The sequence below is a fragment of the Mytilus californianus genome, unplaced genomic scaffold (genome assembly GCF_021869535.1).
Source record: "Mytilus californianus isolate M0D057914Y unplaced genomic scaffold, xbMytCali1.0.p SCAF_9, whole genome shotgun sequence".
Taxonomy (NCBI): Eukaryota; Metazoa; Mollusca; class Bivalvia; order Mytilida; family Mytilidae; genus Mytilus; species Mytilus californianus.
The window spans coordinates 4,670,392-4,696,264 of NW_026262745.1; the positions used below are offsets into that span (position 1 = coordinate 4,670,392).

Sequence of the window (25,873 nt, forward strand, 5' to 3'; positions counted from 1 at the left end):
ACGGGTTATGTTCTTCTCATATATTTTATGATGGTATGATACTAAATCCCTAACGGGAGGGATTGTGCTTGAAATTCATATGGTGTAGACATAATCTTTCAATCAGTTTAATTGAGGTCTGGAGCTGGCATGTCAGTAACTGCTAGTGGTCCTTTGTTAATTTATGTATTATTATCATTTTTTTTAGTTTCTTTTGTTATCTATTCATACATCGGACTCGGGCTTCTTTTTCAACTGAGTTTTACTGTACGTATTGCTGTTTGTTTGTTTTTTCTACATTGGCTAGAGGTATAGGGGGAGGGTTGAGATCTCAAAATACATGTTTAACCCCGCCGCATTTTTGCGCCTGTCCCAAGTCAGGAGCCTCTGGCCTTTGTTAGTCTTGTATGGTTTTTAATTTTAGTTTCTTTTATATATCTCGGAGTTCAGTATGACGTCAATTATAACTGAACTAGTACATATTTTTGTTTAGGGGCCAGCTGAAGCACGCCTCCGGGTGCGGGATATTCTCGCTGTATTGAAGACCCATTGGTGGCCTTCGGCTGTTTTCTGCTCTTTGGTCGGGTTGTTGTCTCTTTGACACATTCTCCATTTCCATTCTCAATTGTTAACATACATTTGTTTTCTAGTGGATAGTCGTCTTGTTGGCAACCTTTTAATCTTATTTGTAAACAGAGTGGTCTTTATTTTTTTGCAAGCGGACATTCCTTTGATCTTTGGTGGATATTTGTCTCATTGGCAACATAATAATATTTGTATAGAGTTATCTTTATTTATTTGCAAGCATATATTTATTTGGTTTCTTTTATTCTTGATGGTATATCACAACAGACATCTTATATACTAGCAATTATCATGAATACCAGATTCTGTTCCCTAAATAACCAAATTATAAGTGAATAAAAAATTAACACAACAACAAAAAGATAAAACACTAGAGTTTGATATATACATTTGTAACTGAAGCAACGCACTCCTATTTTGAAAACCGTGCTTCAAAGTCATGTATAAATGTCTTACTGGTGTTGTTTTTAGATAAGTAATGTCAAAACCACATTTAAATGTCCAACTTGTGCAGACTTTAACACTAACACTGTCCATTTATCTTATACATGTATGTCCTCATTGCTTACATTGACAAATAAAGTATGTATGGTTGTCACAGACAGCTTCTAAAATGAGTGGGGAATAATTTAAAGCATCAAGTAAACAAACTATGTAGATATGAATTTTGAGAGTTAAAATAAATGCAGCCAGATAATAAAAGCAAATTGAGGACTGAAATTTATGTTGCAGTGTTAATGCAATTTGCCTTAGAAGCTTTAGATTTTGCAGAAACTGGGAATTGCAACAGGATTATGAATTTGTATATTAAACACAAAGTAAAAATGATCTACAATCCAAAGTAATGAACAAAGTAGTCCAGCTTTATAAGGTAAATTCAAAGAGTTTATACTTTTTTATTAATAAGTAAATTTCAACAATACTTTTTATTCACTTGTGCAAGAATCAACACACAAATACATATTTTCAATAATGGTGTTCTAACTAAGCTCATCATCATCTATTTCGCAGTTAATAATTTCAAATCAAAAGCCAAAAATTCTTGGTGACCAGTCAGCAGTTTTGGGTTCACGTGTTGCTTTTCTTTTTTTAAAGAAATCAACTTGTTTTTACCATGATATGATGTTAATCTTTTTATTTCGAGGGAGTAGCTTTTGTTTAAAGCCTTATTTATTGTTATATGTACTTGTTTGCTTGTACACATTATTTCTTGCTTTTGTTTGTGTCTTCTTTATGGTTTGTCCTTTAAATTATTTATGGGGGAATTCTCCTACAACAGAGTTTATCCGGAATCGTCAAACTGTTATTATTTAACTTGATAATGTGTGTATCTATGAAAATGTTTGCCCTTCAATTAATGTATATGTTGTAATCCACCATTTTCTACATAAGAAAATGTCTTTACCAAGTCAGGAATATGACAGTTGTTATCCATTCGTTTGATGTGTTTGAGCTTTTGATTTTACCATTTGCTTAGGGATTTCCGTTTAAAATTTTCCTCGGAGTTCGGTATTTTTGTTATTTTACTTTTTTGTATAGACTTTATTTGTAAATTATGAATAAACACTGGACACTTTTAATTTGCAAAACACTCATTTGCAAATCCGCCGCCGCCTCTCCTTAGAGCTACAGTGTCGTGTTTATAACCAAAATGTGCGGAATTACATGGGATTCAATAAATTCATTGCTTTTCTGCTGTTATTATTATATCTATTTTGTAATTTGATTTAGAAAAACATGGGATTTTCAATATCCCATGGGATACGGCAAATCCCATGGGATTGACCATTATCCCATGGGATTTTGGTTAAATCCCATAGGATTTTTTTGGGTCCCATGGGATAATTGTAGTCCCATGGGATATTTGTTGTCCCATGGGACAAAAAAAATCCCATGGGACTATAATTATCCCATGGGATTTTTAATATCCCATGGGACAAAATAAAATCCTATGATTCAAATTATAAATATACAGTAAATAAATGTGTATGTTACAACGAATTCTGTTTGGTAGTAAATTGTTTTAAGATGAATCTTTTTAGTTGAATATCTTTTTTTTCCTTGGAAATGTTAATGCAATTATATTGTTCTATAACTGTTCAAAACTAAACTTTTAAACAACAAAGCAGATAATGTAAGTATCAATATATGTTTATTTGTGAATTCTAGAATACTTTTTTGAAACACAATTTTTTCCCATTTGAAATCAATGAAAACTCTATTAATAGGCTTAACATACTAGTAGCTTTTTACATAAATCTATTTTTTTTTCAGGATATCCCTCCACCCAAAAAATTAATAGTTTCTTATCATCCAGCATTGTGTGATCGCAATGTATAGTCCACTTTTTTGCCATTCAGCACAGAACATTGTCATTATTGTGGTTTTAATATCTTTAGATATTTAATAGAACTTCAATTCATTGGCTGAGTGATGAAAATAATAACTGATCTGACTTTTGTCTTTGAATTTATTTTGGTCTTGTTTCTGTGTTTTCTCCTTTTATTCTCAGTGATGAATTTCAATCCTTCTGAAAAAGAACCAATAAAATCCGAAGTTATGGATAATAAAAAATTGTTTGCAAACATGTAGCAAGAACATACGATTTTCAATAAAAATAGCTATGCAGTATGGATTTTACTGATTGTTGAAGGTTGTCCAGTGTCATCAGTTGCTAACCTCCTACATCCTTTGGTCTCTGATGGAGAGTTGTCAAATTAGCAATATACCACATCTTCCTATTCTAATATTATATAACAATCAATTTATGTATTCTTCTTTATAACATTTGGGTATTTTCCCCAGTTATATATATATAGATCAATGTTAAAACTTTAGGCAATTACAATAAAATTCCATTTTTCACAAGAATTTGCAATATATTATACAGAAAGCCAACAATAGAAACAGCAATTCTTTAAGCTTCAGAAGTTCTGAAAGAGTTCCACTTGTGTTTTATTTCAATTAGAAAATACATTGAACTCTTTGGACATGTTGGAAATTATAACATTGATACAAAAAATTATATTGTTTTTTTTTTGTGTTGTTCGGTTGCTGTCTCATTTTTATATATGGTTATACATATATCCTAAATCTTCTTTTGTATATACTTAATCATGAATACACAATGTAGTAAAAATGGGATATTTTTTATTTTGATAATCTCAAAACATTATTATTCTATCAAATAACTTATTTCCAAGTTCACAAAACACCAATGTGTCAGATATTAATTTTAAGACATGTATAAACATGATCAACAAGCAGTTGACAGGATGTCATGCAAAAATCTCACTAATATTAAACTTTCACAAAAACTCCATACTCAGCGAGTACTATTAAAGTTCTTAGTACAGGACAAATTCCTAGTACAGGACACAATGCCTGGCAAACACTAGCATGTGTCAATGTCTAGTCGATCATGTAATCAGGCTCAAAATCTTAGTTTGGCACTGAATTTAAAAATTCACCACATAATGAACATGTGTATGAAATTCAACTTCATGGTAAGCTATGTACCTTAACCTAAAACTTTAACCTAAGAATGTACTATAATTTCACATTATGACATTTCTATGTTCAGTGATCCATAAAATAAGGGTAAAAACAGTAAATGTGGTGTTTAATATATACACAAGAGTGCACACGCTGAAATGTTGCGCCTTCTTTACTAATCATTGATATCATGTTGATAGTCCTAAATATAAAGCTTTACTACAACTATCACATAAACTCAACATGATCCAAGAAAATGAATTCAAGGTCATATAAACCTGACAAGAAATATATGTACACCTTACAATCATTCAAATTACTAAATACAGTTGACCTACCGGTATTGCTTATAGTTTCTAAGAAGCAGACTTAACCAAGAAAACTAAACATTGACCAATGAACCATGGAAATGAGGTGAAGATCATATGAACCATGCCAGGCAGACATGTACAGCTTACAATCCTTCCATACAACACATATAGTTGACCTATTGCTTATAGATTAATAAAAACAGACCAAAACACAAAAACTTAACTATAATCACTGAACCATGAATCGTGAAAATAAGGTCAAGGTCAAATTAAACCTGCGGGACTCACATGTGCATCATAAAATGTTTCCATACACCAAATATAGTTGACCTATTGCATTTAGTATTAGAAAAAAAGACCAAAACTCAAAAATTTAACTTTGACTACTGAACCATGAAAATGAGGTCATGGTCAGATGACACCTGCCAGCTAGACATGTACACCTTACAATCATTCCATACACCAAATATAGTAGACCTATTGCATACAGTATAAGAAAAACAGACCAAAACACAAAAACTTAACTATAATCACTGAACCGTGAAAATGAGGTCAAGGTCAGATGACACCTGCCAGTTGGTCATGTACACCTTACAGTCCTTCCATACACCGAATATACTAGACCTATTGCTTATAGTATCTGAGATATGGACTTGACCACCAAAACTTAACCTTAAATATAAAAAAGAAGATGTGGTATGATTGCCAATGAGACAACAACTCTCCACAAGAGACCAAATGACACAGAAATTAACAACTATAGGTCACCATACTGCCTTCAACAATGAGCAAAGCCCATACCGTACAGTCAGCTATAAAAGGCCCCGAAATGACAATATAAAACAATTCAAACGAAAAACTAACGGCCTAATTTATGTACAAAAAATGAACGAAAAACAAATATGTAACACATAAACAAACGACAACCACTGAATTACAGGCTCCTGACTTGGGACAGGCACATACATACAGAATGTGGCGGGGTTAAACATGTTAGCGGGATCCAAACCCTCCCCCTAACCTGGGACAGTGGTGTAACAGTACAACATAAGAACGAACAATAATAAAATGCTCTGCTGGGGCGCAGCTTGATACGACCGCAGAGGTCGAACCCTGAACAGTTGGGGCAAGTATGGATACAACATTCAAGCTTGATACAGCTCTGAATTTGGATTGTGATTAAATATTTGACACAGCATAGGTTTCTGACAAAGAATGAATGTGGTCTAAGAACTTAAAAAATTTTAATTTACCTATTCAAACCATATCATTATTATTTGCTTTTATATATAAATCAGAAATAACCAATTTAAAATGGAAAATTTTAAAGAAAAAAAAAGGAAAAAAAAATTCCCCCCCCCCAAATTTTTTGAACCCCCTTATGATTCATCACCCCAAAACTCAATAACAGCCTTCCCTTTGTGGTATGGTACCTTGCAGTACAATTTCAGAGAGATTCATACACTTGAACACAAGTTATTGTCTGGAAACTAGAAAAATGCTTGTTTTTTGGTCCCTTTTTGGCCCCAAATTCCTAAACATTTACGGCAATTACCCCCAAACTCAAACCCAGCTTTCCCTTTGTGATATGGAACCTTGTAGTACAATTTCATAAAGATCCATACACTTACACACAAGTAATTGTCCTGAAACTAGAAAAATGCTTGTTTTTTTGCCCCTTTTTGGCCCCTCAATCCTAAAACTTTGAGGCAATTACCCCCAAAATCAATCCCAGCCTTTCCTTAGTGATATGGTACCTTGCAGTACAATTTCAGAGAGATCCATACACTTGAACACAAGTTATTGTCTGGAAACTAGAAAAATGCTTATTTTTGGCCCCTTTTTCCTAAACGTTTTGGGCAATTACCCCCAAACTCAATTCCAGCTTTCTCTTTGTGATATGGAACCTTGTGGTACAATGTCAGAGAGATCCATACACTAACACACAAGTTATGTCTGGAAGTTACAAAAATGCTTATTTTTGGCCCCTTTTTGGCCCCTAATTCCTTAACTGTTGGTACCATAACCCCCAAAATCAATCCCAACCTTTCTTTTGTGGTATTGAACCTTATGGTAAAATTTCATAGAGATCCATTCACTTAAACTAAAGTTAGAGTGCTAAAATCAATGTGTCTTCGGACGACGACGCCAACGTCATACCAATATACGACCGCAAAAAAATATTTTTGCGGTCGTATAAAAATCAGTTGAAAGAGGCTTAACTCATCAGATGGATAAAAATACAAATACAAGTGGACGTAGCTGGGTACTTGTACATCCAAACAACAAAAAGACACTAAGTACAGATCCGAGAGTACTCGCAGTTACTGACAGCTAGTACAAAGCCACTAACAACTAATAAAAAAAATCATGCATCTAAGATTAGTTCTTGTTCACTGATCCATGAAATGAGGTCTAGGTCAAGTGAAAACTCTCTGACGAGCATGAGGACCTTGCAAGGTACGCACATACCAAATATAGTTATCCTATTACTCATAATATGAGAGAAATTAACATTACAAAAAATCTGAACTTCTTTTTCAAGTAGTCACTGAACCATGAAAATGAGGTGAAGGACAATGGACATGTTTCAGACAGAATTCGTATCATGAGGCATCTATATACAAAGTATGAAGCATCCAGGTCTTCCACCTTCTAAAATATAAAGCTTTTAGGAAGTTAGCTAACGCCCACAGGGGGGGTCTGAACATGGGATTTTGGGTACAGTTGTGCAGCTGGATTTTAAAAAAACACCCCCATTCATATATTGAATAATTGTGAAATCCCTACCTTATACCTATACATATATTTCACAGCGAAATCATAACCCATTAAGTGAATATCGTTGCACAACAAACTGAAAAATGATGACCCATTGATATATTTCCTCGGTAAAATTGCACCCCATTGATATATTTGATGCATCAAAAAAGGGACCCATTCCAGCGGCACATATGTATATACCTTAATATAGGAAGAGACCCCCCGTGCTAATGCCACCGCCGTAGCCGCCACCGGATCACTGTCCGTATGTCGAGCTTTCTGCGACAAAAGTTGCAGGCTCGACAAAAAAACATGAACATTTTAAAGTACTAAATTTTGAGTATATACATGTAAAACCACAAGTTACTAACTGAAGTTCATGGTGAACTGTAACCAAAAACTTTAAGTGAATACAATTTAGAGAAAGACAGATGGATGCACAAACACTATCATTACAGAGCATAAAACTTACCAAACAATATGTTTTACATTTATCCTTCAGAAGCAGGAAAACTGAAGTGTTTCTTTTCTTTCCCTGCCCTCCATGATATAAACTTCAAATTCATTCATGCAAAATATGAAAATCTGCAAAAGTAGGACCTTGTACCGCAGCTTATCCACATTTTGACTTTTGAACTGCATTGTTCTTTTCATCTTGCTGGCAACCTAAACATAAAAAAAAATGATAAACACATAATTCTGGATTACCTTTGTGTATTTATTTTTGTTGGTACAAACAATTTTTTCCAACTTTAAACTAAATCTGCCTCTGCTTTAAAAAAAACAACTGAAAACCATGTATTTATCTTAATTGAAAACAATTTCTTGAGTTTTTCTCATTATGTATCACCCTGTTATTATATATAAATTTTATTTTTGTCCCTTTTTAAAAATAGGAATGGTTTAAATTCCTCAATAATCATGATAATTCTAGTCAGTCAATTAAAAATGTATGAATAAATTATTTAACCTGTATACTATTAATATCAATATATTTCATTTTTGATATTAAACTAGGCTCTGTGTTGAATAAAATTGAGAATGGAAATGGGGAATGTGTCAAAGAGACAACAACCCGACCATAGAGCAGACAACAGCCGAAGACCATACCTTGACCTATAATGGTTTACTTTTATAAATTGTGTGACTTGGATGAAGAGTTGTCTCATTGGCACTCATACCACATCTTCCTATATCTACAAACAGATTTTATGGGCGAGCAGACATCATACCCTGGAGGTGGTTTTAAAAAAAGCATACGACTTAGATGTACCATAAGCATGGAAAAACAATTCAGCAGTCAGTTTCACAAAAAAACTTACAAATAATATTGATAGTAATTAAGTCATGTACAATACAGTATACTTACGATAAATTGTAAGTTTTTTTTTTGTAAAACTGACTCAAGTATACTTATAATCAATCTTAGTCGTGAGTATTAAGTATTATTCATCTTTTGGATAATTTGTTGGTTTATTTTATGAATATACAGTGGCAGATCCAGAACTTTCCATAAGGGAGGACCGGCTCCAATCATGCTTCAGCGATCCTTATATAATCAACAAAATTTTTCCCAAGAAAGCCCCCCCCCCCCACCCACCCACCCGGATCAGCCTATGATATATCTGATATGCCATTTCAAATCAAGTGTGTATTAAATAATACTTTACACTAGAAAAGTAATGGATAGTTACTCATTTGGGAAACTTACTGTGACAAGTTCACAGCATGCCGGTGCCTGTGACTGTGTTCAAAGTGTCGGGTTTTCACCCTCGTTGTATTGCGGAATAACGATTTAGGCAAATTGAGAAAAACATCATGTCTGTGGTTGATAATAGTGTGTGTGCATTAATTTAATTTTCTATACCTTCTTATTTTATTATTTTTCCAATTTTGAGTACTGACGGCAAGTGTTGTAACCAATGTCTTGAGACCAATTATGTGAAGCCTGGCATCCCGGCCCGAACTAGCTGCGCAGATTAGCCAGGACCCCAGGCTAAATTATGTGCTATTTACAAGTGCGATCGAGAAATGCAGGGGAAAGAAACTTATCAATTATGTTTATTCTTAAGACAAAACTGAGCCCCCGTAAAAATGAACCGTGTCGAGGAGGTTACTGACACGTAATAGGGCAGAGACATATTTACACATATGTGTATATATGTCTCTGTAATAGGGTCATCCCTCGAAAACATTAACTAGTACATTGATAGTTTACTATGCAGTCAGTATCCCGGAAAAGAAACGTATGGATGCAAAACGCTTAGTGGTTTCGGCTGACTACTAAATTAATACGTGCACTTTGTCTAAAAAATATCCCGGCAGCGTTAAAGTTGAAGTCAGGATCTTGGGGGGGGGGTCTTCTTTTTCTGTGTTCTTTATTTTTTTTTTGCTATATTTCTACAAACTTACACTTTTTGCTCATTACTCTCTTTCCTCATATTTTAGCATTTCATTATTCTTTAATCTTTATTGTTTGCCCGTTATTCTCTATTCTGTTAACCCCCATCCATACCCTGTTATGTGGACTTAAGCTTTCGGTAGTTTATTTTATCCTATTTCTGTCTAAATACATTATTTATCACAAAACAAAAAATTACTAAACTCCCCATGATATTTATTTATGAAGTCCTCACCAGTTGCGGATCCAAAAAATGTCATAAGGAGGCACTAACTGTCATGCATAAAGAGGGGGCCCGCTTCAGTGATTCTCTAAACAATCAACCAATTTTTTTCCAAAAAAGGGGCGGGCCCCCATGCCCTCACCTTAATCCCCCTCTAAACCCTTCCCACTTCGTATCCTTGAATTCAGATTCAAGATCTCTCTGACGGAAGTAAGTAAGTAAGTCACATTTGCTTATATCAGGTTTTTGAATTGAACTGGCGGATAGTTGTTTCATTACCAATCGTACCACATCTCCTTATTTATATATATACGAAAGGTTTATTCATATTTTTTGGTGTATTGGTGAATGTGTAAAGATGCAGCAATTGTAATACATTTTAAAATACAGCACAAGAGATGCAGATTATATAAAACCAATCTCACTATACAAATCCTTGATAAAACTTATAAGTCGAAGACATACTGACAAACGCCATGGCAAAAACTTAATAAAATGCTTCGCTGGGGCGCAGCTTGATACGACCGCAGAGGTCGAACCCTGAACGTTGGGGCAAGTATGGACACAAAATTCAAGCTTGATACAGCTATGACTTTGGATTGTCATTAAATATTTGACACAGCATAGGTTTCTGACACAGGATGAATGTGGTGTAAGAACTGGAAAAAATTTAATTTACCTATTATGGTGGAATATCCATAAACTAAATTGTTTGTTAATTTCAATATATCAAAGAATATGTAGAATTCAATGTTTGATGTAATGTAATAAAGTTGAAATTTGGACCGTTTTTGTTCAATGTGGACCAATTTGGTAACATGTATAAATAATCAAAAATCTAAATACATGGGAGCCCATTTAAATACATCATAAAGGTATTAAAATAGAAAGTGACATCATAGTCATGGCTAAAAATAAACAAAAATCCTTAATCAGCAACATTTAAAGTAATATCTAAAAATAAAATTCCTTTGTAACCATAAAAGCCCATTTAAATACATCATAAAGATATTAAAATAGAAAATGACATCATAGTCATGGCTAAACATAGCAAAAAACCCTTAATCAGCATCATTTAACAGTAATATCTAAAAATGGAAATTACATCATAAAGGTATTAAAATAGAAAATGACATCATAGTCATGGCTAAAAATAAACAAAATCCTTAATCAGCATCAGCAACATTTTATAGTAATATCTAAAAATAAAATTCCTTTGTAGCCATAAAAGCCCATTTTAATACATCATAACAGATATTAAAATAGAAAATGACATCATAGTCATGGCTAAACATAGCAAAAACCTTAATCACCATCATTTAACAGTAATATCTAAAAATAAAAATTTCTTTGCAACCATAAAAGTAAAATAGAAAATGACATCATAATCATAGCTAAAAATAAACAAAAATTTTTTTATTGGCAAATTTTAAATGGAGTTTATTATACTAAAACAATAAATTTGCAACCATAAACATGATAAAACCCCATTTAAACACATCATAAAAGTATTAAATAATTCAACTACATCATAAGGCTATAAAAATAGAAAATGACTTCATAGTCAAGGCTAAAGGTAAACAAAAAACCTTCGTCAGCAAAATTTTATATTGGCAAATTTCCAATGCATTTATTAACAATAAAGTTATTGGCAAATTTCCAATTTACATAATTTAAAAGCAGTGTAGATGAGATATTTAAATGAGTTTGAATTACCAACCTTACACTGCTTTTAAATAATGTTCTTTACTCAATTATTTGTCTATTAAAATGGAAACCCTTGTTTTTTAACCTTTTTTCCCCTTATTCCTTAAACATTAGAGCCATAACCACCACCACCCCCCCCCCCCCCCCCCCCCCCCCCCCCCCCCCCCCCCAAAGCCAATTATTACTTTCCAATGTAACCTAAATTTCCAATATACATAATTTTAAATTTCAATTCCTCATGATATATAACCGTATCATTATTATTTTCTTTCATATATAAATCTTTAAATGGAAAATTTTAAAGAAAAAAAAAGAAAAAAAAAAATCCTACCTCCCACACATTTTTTCAACCCCCTTTTGATTCATCATCCCCCACCTCAATCACAACCTTCAATTTGTGGTATGGTACATTGCAATACAATTTCACAGAGATCCATACACTTGAACACAAGTTTTTGTTGCAAACTAAAAAAATCCTTATTTTTGACCAATATTTGGCCCCTTATTCATAAATGTTTGAGCAATTAACCCCCAAACTCAATTCCTACTTTCTCTTCGTGATAAAAAATAACTAACTTAAAATGTAAATTTTAAACAAAAAAAAAAGGAAAAAAAAATATTACCCCTTTTTTTACCCCCGCCCCCCTTATGATTCATCACCCCCACCCCCCTTTCCCCCCAAACCAAGCTCAATAACAGCCTTGCCTTTGTGGTATGGTACCTTGTAATACAATTTTAGAGAGATCCATACACTTGAACACAAGTTATTGTCTAGAAACTAAAAAATGCTTATTTTAAACCCCTTTTTAGGCCCCTTATTACTAAACGTTTTGGGCAATTACCACAACACTCAATTCCAGCTTTCCCTTTGTGAAATGGAACCTTGTAGTAAAATTTCAGAAAGATCCATACACTTACACACAAGTTATTGTCATGAAACTAGAAAAATGCTTGATTTTGCCCCCTTTTGGCCCCTTATTCCTAAAATTTTGAGGCAATTAACCCCAAAATCAATCCCAGCATTGACCCTTTGTGATATGGAATCTTGTGGTACAATGTCAAAGAGATCCATATGCTAACACACAAGTTATGTCTGGAAGTTACAAAAATGCTTATTTTCGGCCCCTTTTTGGCCCCTAATTCCTTAACTGTTGGTACCATAACCCCCAAAATCAATCCCCACCTTCCTATTGTGGTATTGAACCTTATGGTAAAATTTCATAGAGATCCATTCACTTAAACTAAAGTTAGAGTGCGAAAACCATTGTGTATTCGGACGACGACGCCGGACGACGACGCCGACGACGACGACGACGCCAACGTCATACCAATATACGACCTCAAAATTTTTTTGCGGTCGTATAAAAAACGACCAAATGACGTACAACAGTCTATAAAACTTGACTATAGCATTTAAAACACATAAGAAGCACCCAGACAGTCAAACAGAAATTAAAAGAATAACTAATTTGTAAAGATTTTCAACTAGGCCTACAGCTATATTTTCTTATCGTGTAACAGTAGGCTAAACATAGGTTCTGGTATTATGTGATAAGTCATTTTTTCATGCAGACCCAGTTTTATTGATACCTTGAACTTAAAGTGGTTTTATGCATATCAGCCCAGATTATGTGTGTAATTTTATTGAACAATTCAACAATACACGTTCTTAACAGGTTAAATTCAATCTAAAAATTTACAAATTCAGATCTACTGGCATTCAACACCCAATTACTTACTTGCTGTATATTGCTAACTTTGATTGTATATTGTCAATCCCTCCACATCGTGAATACGCCATGCGAGGTGTTGGATAAGTTTGATACAGGGTGGCGGCTTTGAAGCGTAGAAAAAAATCCAGGTAAACGAAAGTGTAAAATTTTGTTGTTGAAAATTTTAAGTACTAAATTCCTAAATTTGTACTTAACTCCGTTCTACGGGTAACATGGTTGTTTGATATGAAAATAGGATAAAAAGCATCCGGAAAAATTAATTATCACGTTATAAGTATTCGTAAATGGATATGAAAAAACTTAACAAGGAATAAGTATTGGTAAACGGACAGAAAGTCGCAGGACAAAGGTTTAAATTAATTATTTTACAATTGTTTAAATATATGAGAGAAAGTTCTTGACGAATTGACTTTATTTATAGATAAATGTATTTAGTTTAGGAAATGATTAATTCGCCTTCAAATAGTTTTTTTTATCAATAACTTATAAAAAGGAGACATTTTTGACAGCATGACTTCAGTTAATTACCAAACCACTTTGGCAGATTGTTTTCTTAACAATCATTGTTCATATTAATATTCAAAAATAAATTTTGTTTACAAGTCCGTTTCCTTTTAAAAATGTTTCAGAAAAATACTGAAACGTTTTTAAAATTAAGTTTATTCAAAGAAAAAAATATCCCAAAACTGAATCGTGACTTTTTACTTGTTACTTTTTGCTGTACGTTCTAAGTGTCTATCCTAGCAAACACAAATTTGGAAATAAAATCGATTACAATGTAATTTTATAGAAGGAAAAAGGGGGGTTAATGAACAAATTATTACTATACACTCACATACTTCTAAAAAGATTTGCATATGTAAGCTGTCTATAGATAATGTTAAATTATTTCAGGATTTTCAATTAATTTAGGAAAAAAAAAAGATTATAAACAGTTTAGTTTTCAAAGCCTACTACTACAAAAAATAGTGTTTCTTTTTGTAGATTTTGTACTTCAGTTTCGACTCAAAATTTCCTATTGTAATTGTTAGATGCCAAATATTTAGGAGAAGATTGTATTTGTACTTTATGTAATTGTGGTGATATTGGCGACGCGTTCATTATATTATAGCAAGGATTTGTAAAAATCCTTGATTATAGAATGTTCGGCAATAGACGAAAGTAGACAAACCCTATGTAAACGGGGTTTTGATCTCCAAGGACGCCACATTTTACATCGAATAAGATCTATATTTGTTAACGTTTTCAAATGAAATAACTTGAATTGAAAATTTCCCGACTATGTGAAGATTTCTTATATTTCTAAATGGCTTCAATTATTACATACAAAACGAAAAATTTATTTAACTTTTTTTGTAAAAACAATATTCATGTATTTTTATAATTTTTCCAAGGAAACGGTTTTTTTTTTTGTTTGTTTGCAAAGTTTACTTGTATGTGTTTATAACCATCACCAATCAGTCCTAATTATTAAAGATCAAACGTCGTAATCAAAATGATGATTGGTATTGAATATGATCATCGGTCATGCATGACGTATCCCAAATAACTTCTTTAATGTTGGTTTGATTTTATCAAAACCAATATTATAAGATCAAATATTAAATTATCTATCGAATGTATACCCTCAACGCTCACTAAAACATATATACATGTCCTGAGTGACTTTTTATGTCCTGTCTGCACTCAGGAGGTCCTGAGCGGTTTTTAGACGTACCGTTAATTTATAGGCATATATTTGAAGCTGTTCTTAATTATGTACATTATCTATAGGTATACATGTATCAGACAAAAAGACTTTCCAATGAACTTAGTTCTAGTTATCTTAGTTCCTAGTCACAGGCACTTGTCTCAGAAAAAAAATTTCCTATATACTTTTAATGTAATATTAAGCAGGGACTTTCTATATTAAGTTAGTATAGAAAGTCCCTGTATTAAGGTATATAGGAAACAAAATTCTGAGACAAGTGCCTGTGGTCCTAGTGTGAAATAAATCCACTGGGAATTGGCCTTTTTAAACACATCTATATATACGTTTTCTCAAGGGTTTGTACATGTAAAGTGAAATAGTGTTTACTCAATGCGTAGTTACATAAGTTTATTTGCTACTTTTTTCTTCTTTATTTTATATAAATGATTTTTTTTTTAAATTTTAACATTTTTTTCTTCGAAAGAATTGTAGTGTTGCAATAGGGAATGGACACAGATACTTAACTACATTTAACGAAAAAAAATTTGTGTAATGTCATCAATCTGTATTACACATAGACAGGATGTTCTCTAGAAAACTATGATATTTCTAATACGTTATACACACCCCAGGGTACACGCACTGTCGTAATGGAAAATTACTGCATGCTTTAATTACCTGTAATCAGCCATGCAACAAATCAGTTGACTGACCATGTCATTACAGTTTAAAAAGTTTTTCCTCAGATCAAAACGGAATAATCATTTTAACTTTAAAATTTAAAACTTTAAAAAGTATACTTTGATATAATTATGACGTAATTTGGCGTAAAAGAATTTAACAATTTAATAATCGGATTTTTCCAAAGATTAAGATACAATTACATTTATTATTCTGGGACTGACAGATATATCACAGGCACTTGTCTCAGAATTTTTTTCCTTTATACTTTTATTAAAGTATATAGGATTTTTTTTTCTGAGACAAGTACCTGTGAGATATATACATGCATAAGTCCCAGACATATATAATTGTATATCAAAATGATTTATATAATTACTGGGAAATAATATAATGTTTCAGTTATGTTGATGTCACAAATACACATGAATTATTTGATGATGCATGCTTGAATTTCTTATCTAACTGCATGACGGTGACCACAGACATATATATATATCCATTTACTGATTCTATAATTTCTTGAGAAAAAAAATCAGGAGGGAAGTCAGAGGGAAGTGAAACAAACATTTTAAGCTTTTATTAAAAATTGTTGGGAAAACAATAAAATACGACACTGAGTTTTAAAAAAAAAATTTATGATTGGTCTTAATTTTTTTTTTAATAAAGATAGAAACAATTTTTTGTCCCAAGAAAAAAAACCAATGCCCCCTTTTTAGCCAAACCGACACACGCCGATGAATGAAGAATTCCAAGTAGGGTCACAAGGTCACATTTTAAAACTTTTTCAGTCGCCCAGTCTCAAAAAGCAATTTTGACTGGCATTGTTTTTAGTCGAATTATGTTTTTGCAGGTCAGGTTGCAAAGTGGCAGGTCGGATTTGACAATGTCAAGTTGACAACGGTCCTAAAAAATATCCGAAGAAACGTTGAATCAAACGATATGAACCTACGCAGTTTTATATTATAAGACTGACACACACCATGCAGTGTGCTAACTGTGCTGGGTGAGGTGCTGTAACTTGATATACATGTATCATTAAGTTACAGTACTGTTAGGATTTGCCAGCTGCCTTTTTACAGGGAGTTTCTATACTAACTGTTAGTATAGACTGCCCCTGGCTTGAAAGTATGGTTCTCTGCTCATCAACGGGTGCGTGATTAGCAAATCAAATATCTTGTAGCAGTAAAATACCTCCGGGGGGGGGGGGGGGGGGGGGGGGGGGGGGCACTTCAATACTTAATTGATAGGGGGTGTCGCTGGGGTTCTGATACCCCACCCTATTCATATAATTTAGATCTTTAAAATGTATACCTTTTCATATATTGCGTGGGTAAAATTGTAACCTTTTCCCATATTGGTTGGTTTTCGTGGGGTGTGTTGGAAAAGTGGAATATTTAAGGCTAAGATTCTGTATGTGTAATGTTTACTTACGGCGAGACTTTCGGCTGGGAAAAAATGACAGGGCTTTTCATATACAAGTAGTTGGAACTTTATCGACCTTATCATATATTTCTGATAGTTTTCCCCACCTATTCCCATATTTTCAAGCTGGAAAAAGTGACCTATTCCAGCGGCACGTCCTATCACCTTGTATATAGGAAGTGCCCCCCACCCCCCGAGTAAAATACACAAATGTATAATACCTTAATTCAGGAGCACAGTCTGTCTTTACCGTAAATAACTTCGAGATTAATATGTAAGTTTACTTTGCTAATCGATGTTCCTGTAATTCAGATTTAAATTTATTTGTGAGACCCCCGTCACTATTTATATTCACTCAAAGAAAGGGGTTCTCCGTTACTGGGAAAATCCAAGGACGTATTGTGTTAGTTATACGTCCTTGGAAAATCTTATCTGATTCAGGATCAATTTATCGGTTACATTCCCCTATCACCAGTGATTCTTTGTGAACTGACATTCTGAAAAAGGTATACTGTTGACTATCAATTTGCATGATTAGTTACAGATGTCAACTCGGACTACTGCAAAAGACAATAATTCAGTTCACTGATTTAGATTGAATAGTGGTTCGGTTAATCCCCTCTTCCCCAAACAAGTAAGAATATAGGTTACATCTTTTGGTAGTCAAAATAATTATGACGTCTAGCAAGGCTATTTTATTTTTTTTATGCCCCCGCCGTAGCGGTGGGGGCATTAAGTTTTACCCTTGTCCGTCTGTACGTACATACGTCCGTAAATCCCAAAATTGGTTTCCGTTCTCTAACTTGAGTTTGCCTTAACCAAATGTTATAGTAAAAACTTATACACAATGCTTATTACCACAAAACACAGATCAAGTTTGAATTTTGGTGGCGTCACTTTAACCGTTCTAGAGTTATGCCCCTTTATAAATGGAAAAATTGCAAAATTTTTAGTTTCAGTTCTCTAACTTAAGTTTGCCTCAACCAAATGTTATAAAACTTATACACAATGCTTATTCCCAAAAAACACAAATCAGGTGTGAATTTTGGTGGCGTCACTTTAACCGTTCTAGAGTTATCTCCTTTTATAAATGGAAAAATTACAAAATTTTTATTTTCTTCTAAATATCAAGTAATTTTTAAAATTGGAATTATCTTCCTTTGTCCATTATTATAGTTGAATCAACTACAATCAATGCTTTATACAATGCAATGTTTAATTTTGACTTCCACTGATAAAACACAGATCAAGTTGAATTTGGGTAGTGTCACTTTAACCATTATTGAGTTATGCCCCTTTATAAATTGAAAGATTGCAAATTTTTAGTTTCCATTATGTAACTTAAGTTTGCCCCAACCAAACATTATGAAACCTATACCCAATATTCATTACCACAAAACTAAGATCAAGTACAAATTTTTTGTTTCCGTTTTCTAACTTTAGTTTGCCTCAACCAAATGTTATAAAACTTATACACAATGCTGATTACTACATAATACAGATTAAGTACGAAATTTGGTGGCGACACTTTTACCATTTTTGAGTAATGTCCCTTTATAAACATAAAAATTGCTGAATTTTTCGTTTCCGTTCTCTAACTTTAGTTTGTCTCAACCAAATGTTATAAAACTTATACACAACCATTCTAGAGTTATGCGTGTTTACAAATAGTTTCTGTTCTTTACTTAAGTTAGCCTCAACCAAATGTTATGAGACTTACACACATTATGCTTATTACCACAAAACTCAGATCAAGTTCAAATTTGGGTAGCGTCACTTTTACCGTTCTTCAGTTATGTCCCTTTATAATTTTTCTATCTATCTATCTTCATATTTCCGCACTCAGTCACAACTTTGACTATTACGTGCCCAGAAAAAAGTTAAAATAGCCTTGCAAGACGTCATAATTATTTGGACTAATCTTTTGGCAAATATGGTCGTACCACAGGGGTTTGTTACAATTTGCCGGGTTTTCTATCCTTACGAACCCTGAAAAACTTACCAGGCCAGGTGATAAAAAATCTGTCTCCCCTTTTTATCCCACCAGAAAATCAAAAGGTTGTCTCCTTACACCTTCATGACAAAAACATATACAAATATGGTATCATTGCCAATGTGACGGCTCTTCAACAGAAACTAAAAACGTAGAAGTTAACAACTATATAGGTCACTGTACAGATTTCAACAATGGGTTAAAAAGCCAAACTGCGTAATAAGCTACAAAAGGCTAAAATAGATAGACAATATCTGACAAGGGTAGAAATGTTCAGAATGTTGAAAAAAAAATCTACTGTCCATTTGCATCAAAACTGGCAGCTGACTCATAGGAGTTGTTGCCTTAAATACAGATTTTAACCATTTTTTTTTCTTCATATTTCTTGAATTTGCCTTTTTATCTCGAAAACTGTAATAATTAAAGAGAAACTTAAATCTTATTAAAAAGTTATTGCTTTTCAATGATGATTTTGATCCAGTTTTTGCAAAAACTTGGAAACTTTAAATCTTGGGTAAACTCCTTATATTATACTGCCTGGTCTCGTGGTAGCGTGTTCACCTAACGTGCAGAAGCCTGAGAAGGTTGTTTATTTTGAACCCAATCGGGTAAAACCAAAGACTTTAAAGTTGGTATTTGCTGCTTCTCCCCTAAGCACGCAGTATTATTAAGGAGTAAGAGCAAATACTGGTTTGTTCAGAGTCAGAATAATGTGTCAAGGTAAGGTGACATGTCTCTCTGAGAACTAGTGTAAGAGATAAATTGTCTGGTCAGACAAATATAACTAGTATAAAAAGTCCATGGATACAGAATTTACTAGTATATTTAGTCCGATGTCAGTAATTTATGTCCCCAGACTAATTTTCCTAGTCCATGACATCACTATTCCTAGGTAAAAATGTCCAGTTTTTCTAATACTGTATGCAACATGTCAAGTATATTTGGTGTATGAAAATTTTTAAGGATGTACATGTAAGTCTGGCATGTTTTATTCGACCTTGACCTCATTTTTATGGTTCATTGCTCAATGTTATTATTTTGTTTTTTGGTCAGTTTTTCTATTTTCTTATTTTCAAATTAGCTCAACTATATTTGGTGAATGGAATGATTGTAAGGTGCATATGTCTGACTGAGAAGTTTCATCTTACCTTGACTTTATTTTCATAGTACATTGGAAAATGTTTAGTTTTTGTGGTTTTTTTCGGATACTGTAAGCAATAACATGAATAAGGCCCCTATATTTGGTGAATGGAATGATTGTGAGATGCACATGTCTGTCTGGCATGTTTTATATGACCTTGACGTCATTTTCATGGTTCATTGGTCAATGAAAAGTTTGCATTGTTTTGGCAGTTTATCATATGCTTTAAGCAACAGGTAAATTATATTTGGCGGATGTAACGATTGTAAGATGTGCATGTCTGTCTGGCAGATTCATATAACCATGATCATATTTTATGGTTCTTTGGTCAATGCTAAGTTTTCTTGGTTTTTTATACGACCGCAAAAATTTGCGGTCATATATTGGTATGACGTTGGCTTTGTCGTCGTCCGAAGACGCATTGGTTTTCGCACTCTAACTTTTGTTTAAGTGAATGGATCTCTATGAAATTTTACCATAAGGATTGATTTTGGGGGTTATGGTACCAACAGTTAAGGAATTAGGGGCCAAAAATAAGCATTTTTGTAACTTCCAGACATCACTTGTGTGTTAGTGTATGGATCTCTCTGACATTGTACCACAAGGTTCCATATCACACAGGGAATGCTGGGATTGATTTTGGGGGTAATTGCCTCAAAATATTAGGAATTAGGGGCCAAAAAAGGGGCAAAAAACAAGCATTTTTCTAGTTTCATGACAATAACTTGTGAATTAGTGTATGGATCTTTCTGAAATTGTACTACAAGTTTCATATCACAAAGGGAAAGCTGGAATTGAGTTTGGGGGTAATTGCCCAAAACGTTTAGGAATAAGGGGCCAAAAAGGGGCCAAAAATAAGCATTTTTGTAGTTTCCAGACAATAACTTGTGTTCAAGTGTAAGGATCTCTCTGAAATTGTACTGCAAGGTACCATACCACTAAGGGAAGGCTGGGATTGATTTTGGGGGTAATTTCCTCCAAATTTTAGGAATTAGGGGCAAAAAAGGGGCAAAAAACAAGCATTTTTCTAGTTTCATGACAATAACTTGTGTGTAAGTGTATGGATCTTTATGAAATTGTACTACAAGGTTCCATATCACAAAGGGAAAGCTGGAATTGAGTTTGGGGGTAATTGCCCAAAAAGTTTAGGAAAAAGGGGTAAAAAAGGAGCCAAAAATAAGCATTTTTCTAGTTTCCAGACAATAACTTGTGTTCAAGTGTATGGATCTCTCTGAAATTGTACTTCAAGGTACCATACCACAAAGGGAAGGCTGGGATTGATTTTGGGGGTAATTGCCTCAAAATCTTAGGAATAAGGGTGCAAAAGGCAAAAAAAAGCATTTTTCTAGTTTCAGGACAATAACTTGTGTGTAAGTGTATGGATCTTTATGAAATTGTACTACAAGGTTCCATATCACAAAGGGAAAGCTGGGTTTGAGTTTGGGGGTAATTGCACTAAACGTTTAGGAATTTGGGGCCAAAAAGAGGCAAAAAAACAAGCATTTTCTAGTTTCCAGACAATAACTTGTGTATAAGTGTATGGATCTCTCTGAAATTGTACTGCAAGGTACCATACCACAAAGGGAAGGCTGGGATTGAGTTTGGGGTGATGAATCATAAGAGGGTTCAAAAAATTTGGGGGGGGGATTTTTTTCCCCCTTTTTTTCCTTTTTTTTTCTTTAAAATTTTCCATTTTAAATCGTTTTTTTCTGATTTATATATGTAACACTCCCAAACGTGTCCTTCCCCCCAAACGTGTCCGATTCCCCCAAACGTGTCTATTCTCCCCAAACGTGTCCGTAATATTCAATATTCCCCAAACGTGTCCGATTTCATCACCCCCAAACGTGTCCGATAATTGTTATTCGCCAAAACGTGTCCATTATTACACGCCAGAACGTCTTACGTCTTTTACCGCTAATACATGCATGTCCCAAATCAATAACGTTTACGGCACTTCTATGATGGGGGACAAAGTTGATGAAGAGGGCATTTATTAGCATTAGTTTGTTCAATGCCAGTTGTTAATGATTAGCATAAAAAAAATATTGCAAATTCAATTTGTAACATATGAATTGACTTTTGACTGAAATTGATTATTGTCCAGTTGCAAGTATTTCATGCTCATTTAGAGCGAACATACATATAATTCTTGTACTGTTGAATTAATCGTTTAATATGTAAATTATTTTGTACTAGTAAACTCCGTTGATGCATTTTATATTACTCCAAATATTGCACTTTTTTTCAGCAGAATTGACTTCCTTTCTTTCAACAGTTCTGATATTTTAAAAGCTCTTAAAATCATAAACTGGGAATCAGGTTTTTCAATAAATTTTAGGTTTCGAACATCACTAAAGACACACGAACAAGAGACATAACGTCCAGTGCCAAATATTTAATGCATTATTTGAAAGATATCATGTTAGCAATAAAATACATTTGTCATTTCGGGGCCTTTTATAGCTGAATATGCGGTAAGGTTCTTTTATCATACCGGAAATTTAAAATAAGACCTAAATTCTAACGGTTATTCGGGATTAATACTAGTTGGGATTTTAATTTAAAAAATTCAAGAGCGAGTAAAAACGATTTTTTATGACTTCAGTAAGAAACGCGCAGACAATGGGACATTCTCCCTTCACGAGGTGTCTGATTTATTATCTCTACGTATTTATGATATTGACATGAATGATAATTCCAGTAAAAAAATATGGAAATATTTGGGGGATTGGACACGTTTGGGTGTTTTTTTTTAAATGGACACGTTTGGGCGTTTATACAAATGACAAGCTTTGGCGCTGTTTTTCAACTAGACATGTTTTGCAGTTCAGTGACGTCGATGTAGACACGTTTGGGGGAATCGGACACGTTTGGGGGGAAGGACACGTTTCTGAGTGTTACATATATAAAAGCAAATAATAATGATATGGTTTGAATAGGTAAATTAAAAATTTTTTAGTTCTTAGACCACATTCATTCTGTGTCAGAAACCTATGCTGTGTCAAATATTTAATCACAATCCAAATTCAGTGCTGTATCAAGCTTGAATGTTGTGTCCATACTTGCCCCAACTGTTCAGGGTTCGACCTCTGCGGTCGTATCAAGCTGAGCCCAGCGGAGCATTTTATTCATTTTATCAGATATTATAAGCATATGTCTACTTGTTGGTGTATGGAATGACTGCAAGGTGTCATATAAAAATAAGAAGATGTCTGTCTGCCAATTTTAATATAACTGTGACCTCATTTTCATAGAATATTGATAATATCAAGCAAAAATGATGAGCAAGACAAGATACAAATGATCCAAAATTGTCAGTTGCCTACTCATTATGTAATAGTAGTTATTGTCATTAAATGATAATGTTTACTCTTTTATGTGTAGGGCAAGAACATTAAAGATAAAGGGAAACTATAAACAAAAGAAATTTTCAACAAAAATAGATTTACAGACGTCAACAAAGCCTAAATGGTAAGTCCACTTCTATAAAAGTTATTGCCCTTGAATAATGATTATTTTGAAAATAAGATGTGGTATGATAAATGAGAAAACTATATCCACCAGAGTTCAATTAAGTGGATGTAAGCAATGCAATTACTTATTAGAGGCCAATGATGACCTGTAAATAATGACAGGCAAAATATGGCAGGGTTGATATAAAAATAAGAAGCGGTACGATTGCCAATGAGACTTTTCTCCAATAGAGATCAAATGACATTAAATTTAACTAAATTAGTTCACTGTACAGCCTTCGACAATGAGCAAACCCTATACTGCATAGTAATCCATAAAAGGCCATGAAATAACAAATGTAGAACAATTCAATAAGGGCATGGCGTCATTTAAAAAGGGCATGGTGTCTATCCATGCTAAACATGCTTGGGGAAACACCACAAAGGTGAAAGCTAAGTGCCTGATTTTTGCACAAAACAATAAACAAAAAACAAATATGATATATAGCAACAATTGACAACCACTGAATAATAGGCACCTGACTTAGGACAGACACTTACAAAATGTGGCATGGTTTAACATGTTTGCTGGCGCCAAATCCTCCTCTAATTAAGGACAGTGGTGTCAGTGTCAGTTCAATATAAAAACTATAAAATCAGTTGAAAAGGGTTTTTTTCTGCTCTTGGGTCAGGTTATTTTGATACATTCCCGTTTTCATTCTCAATTTTATTAACTCATTAGAATGCAACAAAGCAGAAAAACAGCTACCAAAAACACAGACCGGATGTGGCTGGAAATTTATTCTTTCCCTTTAACAAAAAAGACTCAACATACAGATCTATTAGTACTCACAGTTACTGACAGCTAATTCAAAGCAAATATCAACTAATAAAATAAACATTTAGTGAGCACCCAACCCACCCCTAACCTGGGACAGTGGTTTTAATAACAGCACAACATTTGAACAAACTGTAAACATTTGTTGCAATTGGCTTAACTCAAAAGACTGCAACAAGGCACAAAAAACAACTAATATGAAAACCATAGACACAAAGCACTGAAATAAGAGTTGTAAGAATTTTAAATATTCAAATGAAATTTTTATCAAAATGTACATAAACATGATAAAATAGTTATTTTATTGCTGTATTTCTCTTCATTTATAATTTTTGAGTTTTGTGTATTTGTAGGTCAGACATCTTGGTTTTCATGATCATCATTCAACAGGTCAATACTGAACAGCAAACTTAAAGTTGATATTTTTCTACATAGTGTGACTTTTTTATTAATTTGAAATGGAATGTGTTTTTTTTCCTACATAAGAAAGAGGAAATTTCAACATAATGACTATAAACAAAAAGGAGTCATATCATCATGATCATAGATGCTCAAGAACTTAATCATGTAAATGCAAGAACGTAATTATCAATTGAAAGAAGGGAGGAATGAAAAAATATATTAGTATTTTGTTGTCCAAATGAACTTGCTTTGTCCACTCATTTAAATCGCTCCTTCCAATAAAGATGTACTGAGGAAGATTTTTGAAGAACAGATTGCAAAAATGTTTTGTCTAAGAATTGTAGGAATATTCTAATGAATGAAATAATTTATTTACTTGACTCTTATATAGTGGACTGAATAATTGTTCATAGCAAGCTGAAACAAGAAAACTAAAACTTAACAGGAAAAGTGTTTATTTTATAAATTTACAAATATAAATGTCATATTATGAACACGTCAAAGGAATAAGATTCAAATCGTTTGCATATTCATGTATTGCAATGGAACTATAACAAAGAAAACTTTACCTCATGAAAAGAGTAAACTATTAACTGTGCTTTGTCAATTTATTCAGTCAGAATATGAAATATTTTTTTCAGTTCTATTTTTCATAATAAAACAAAGAAGACAAAGATTTCACATCAATATTTTTTTCTTTTATTAAGATGTCATCATTTTATTTCAGTTAAAGGATTCTATTTTTTTGACTTTAAATATTATTATATTTCCAAAATAATAATAATCTTTATTGTCATATAAACAAATTAAAAACATGTTTGTGACAAAATGAAAAAAAACAAAATACACTCATATATATATTATAAACTTTTTACTACCAAACAGAATTCATTGTAACATACACATTACTGTATATTTATAATTTGAATTCCATAGGATTTTATTTTGTCCCATGGGATATTAAAAATCCCATGGGATAATTATAGTCCCATGGGATTTTTTTTGTCCCATGGGACAACAAATATCCCATGGGACCCAAAAAAATCCCATG

The 25,873-nt window shown here is 33.2% G+C and overlaps 1 long non-coding RNA gene across 1 annotated transcript; it reads left to right on the forward strand.

Annotated features, from left to right (window-relative positions):
* Positions 1–17,460: 17,460 nt before the first annotated feature.
* LOC127714454 (uncharacterized) lies at positions 17,461–25,321 on the forward strand. Its single transcript, XR_007987738.1, has 3 exons — positions 17,461–17,499; positions 23,515–23,601; positions 24,774–25,321. It is a non-coding gene; the product is annotated as an uncharacterized LOC127714454 (long non-coding RNA).
* The last annotated feature ends 552 nt before the right edge of the window (positions 25,322–25,873 follow it).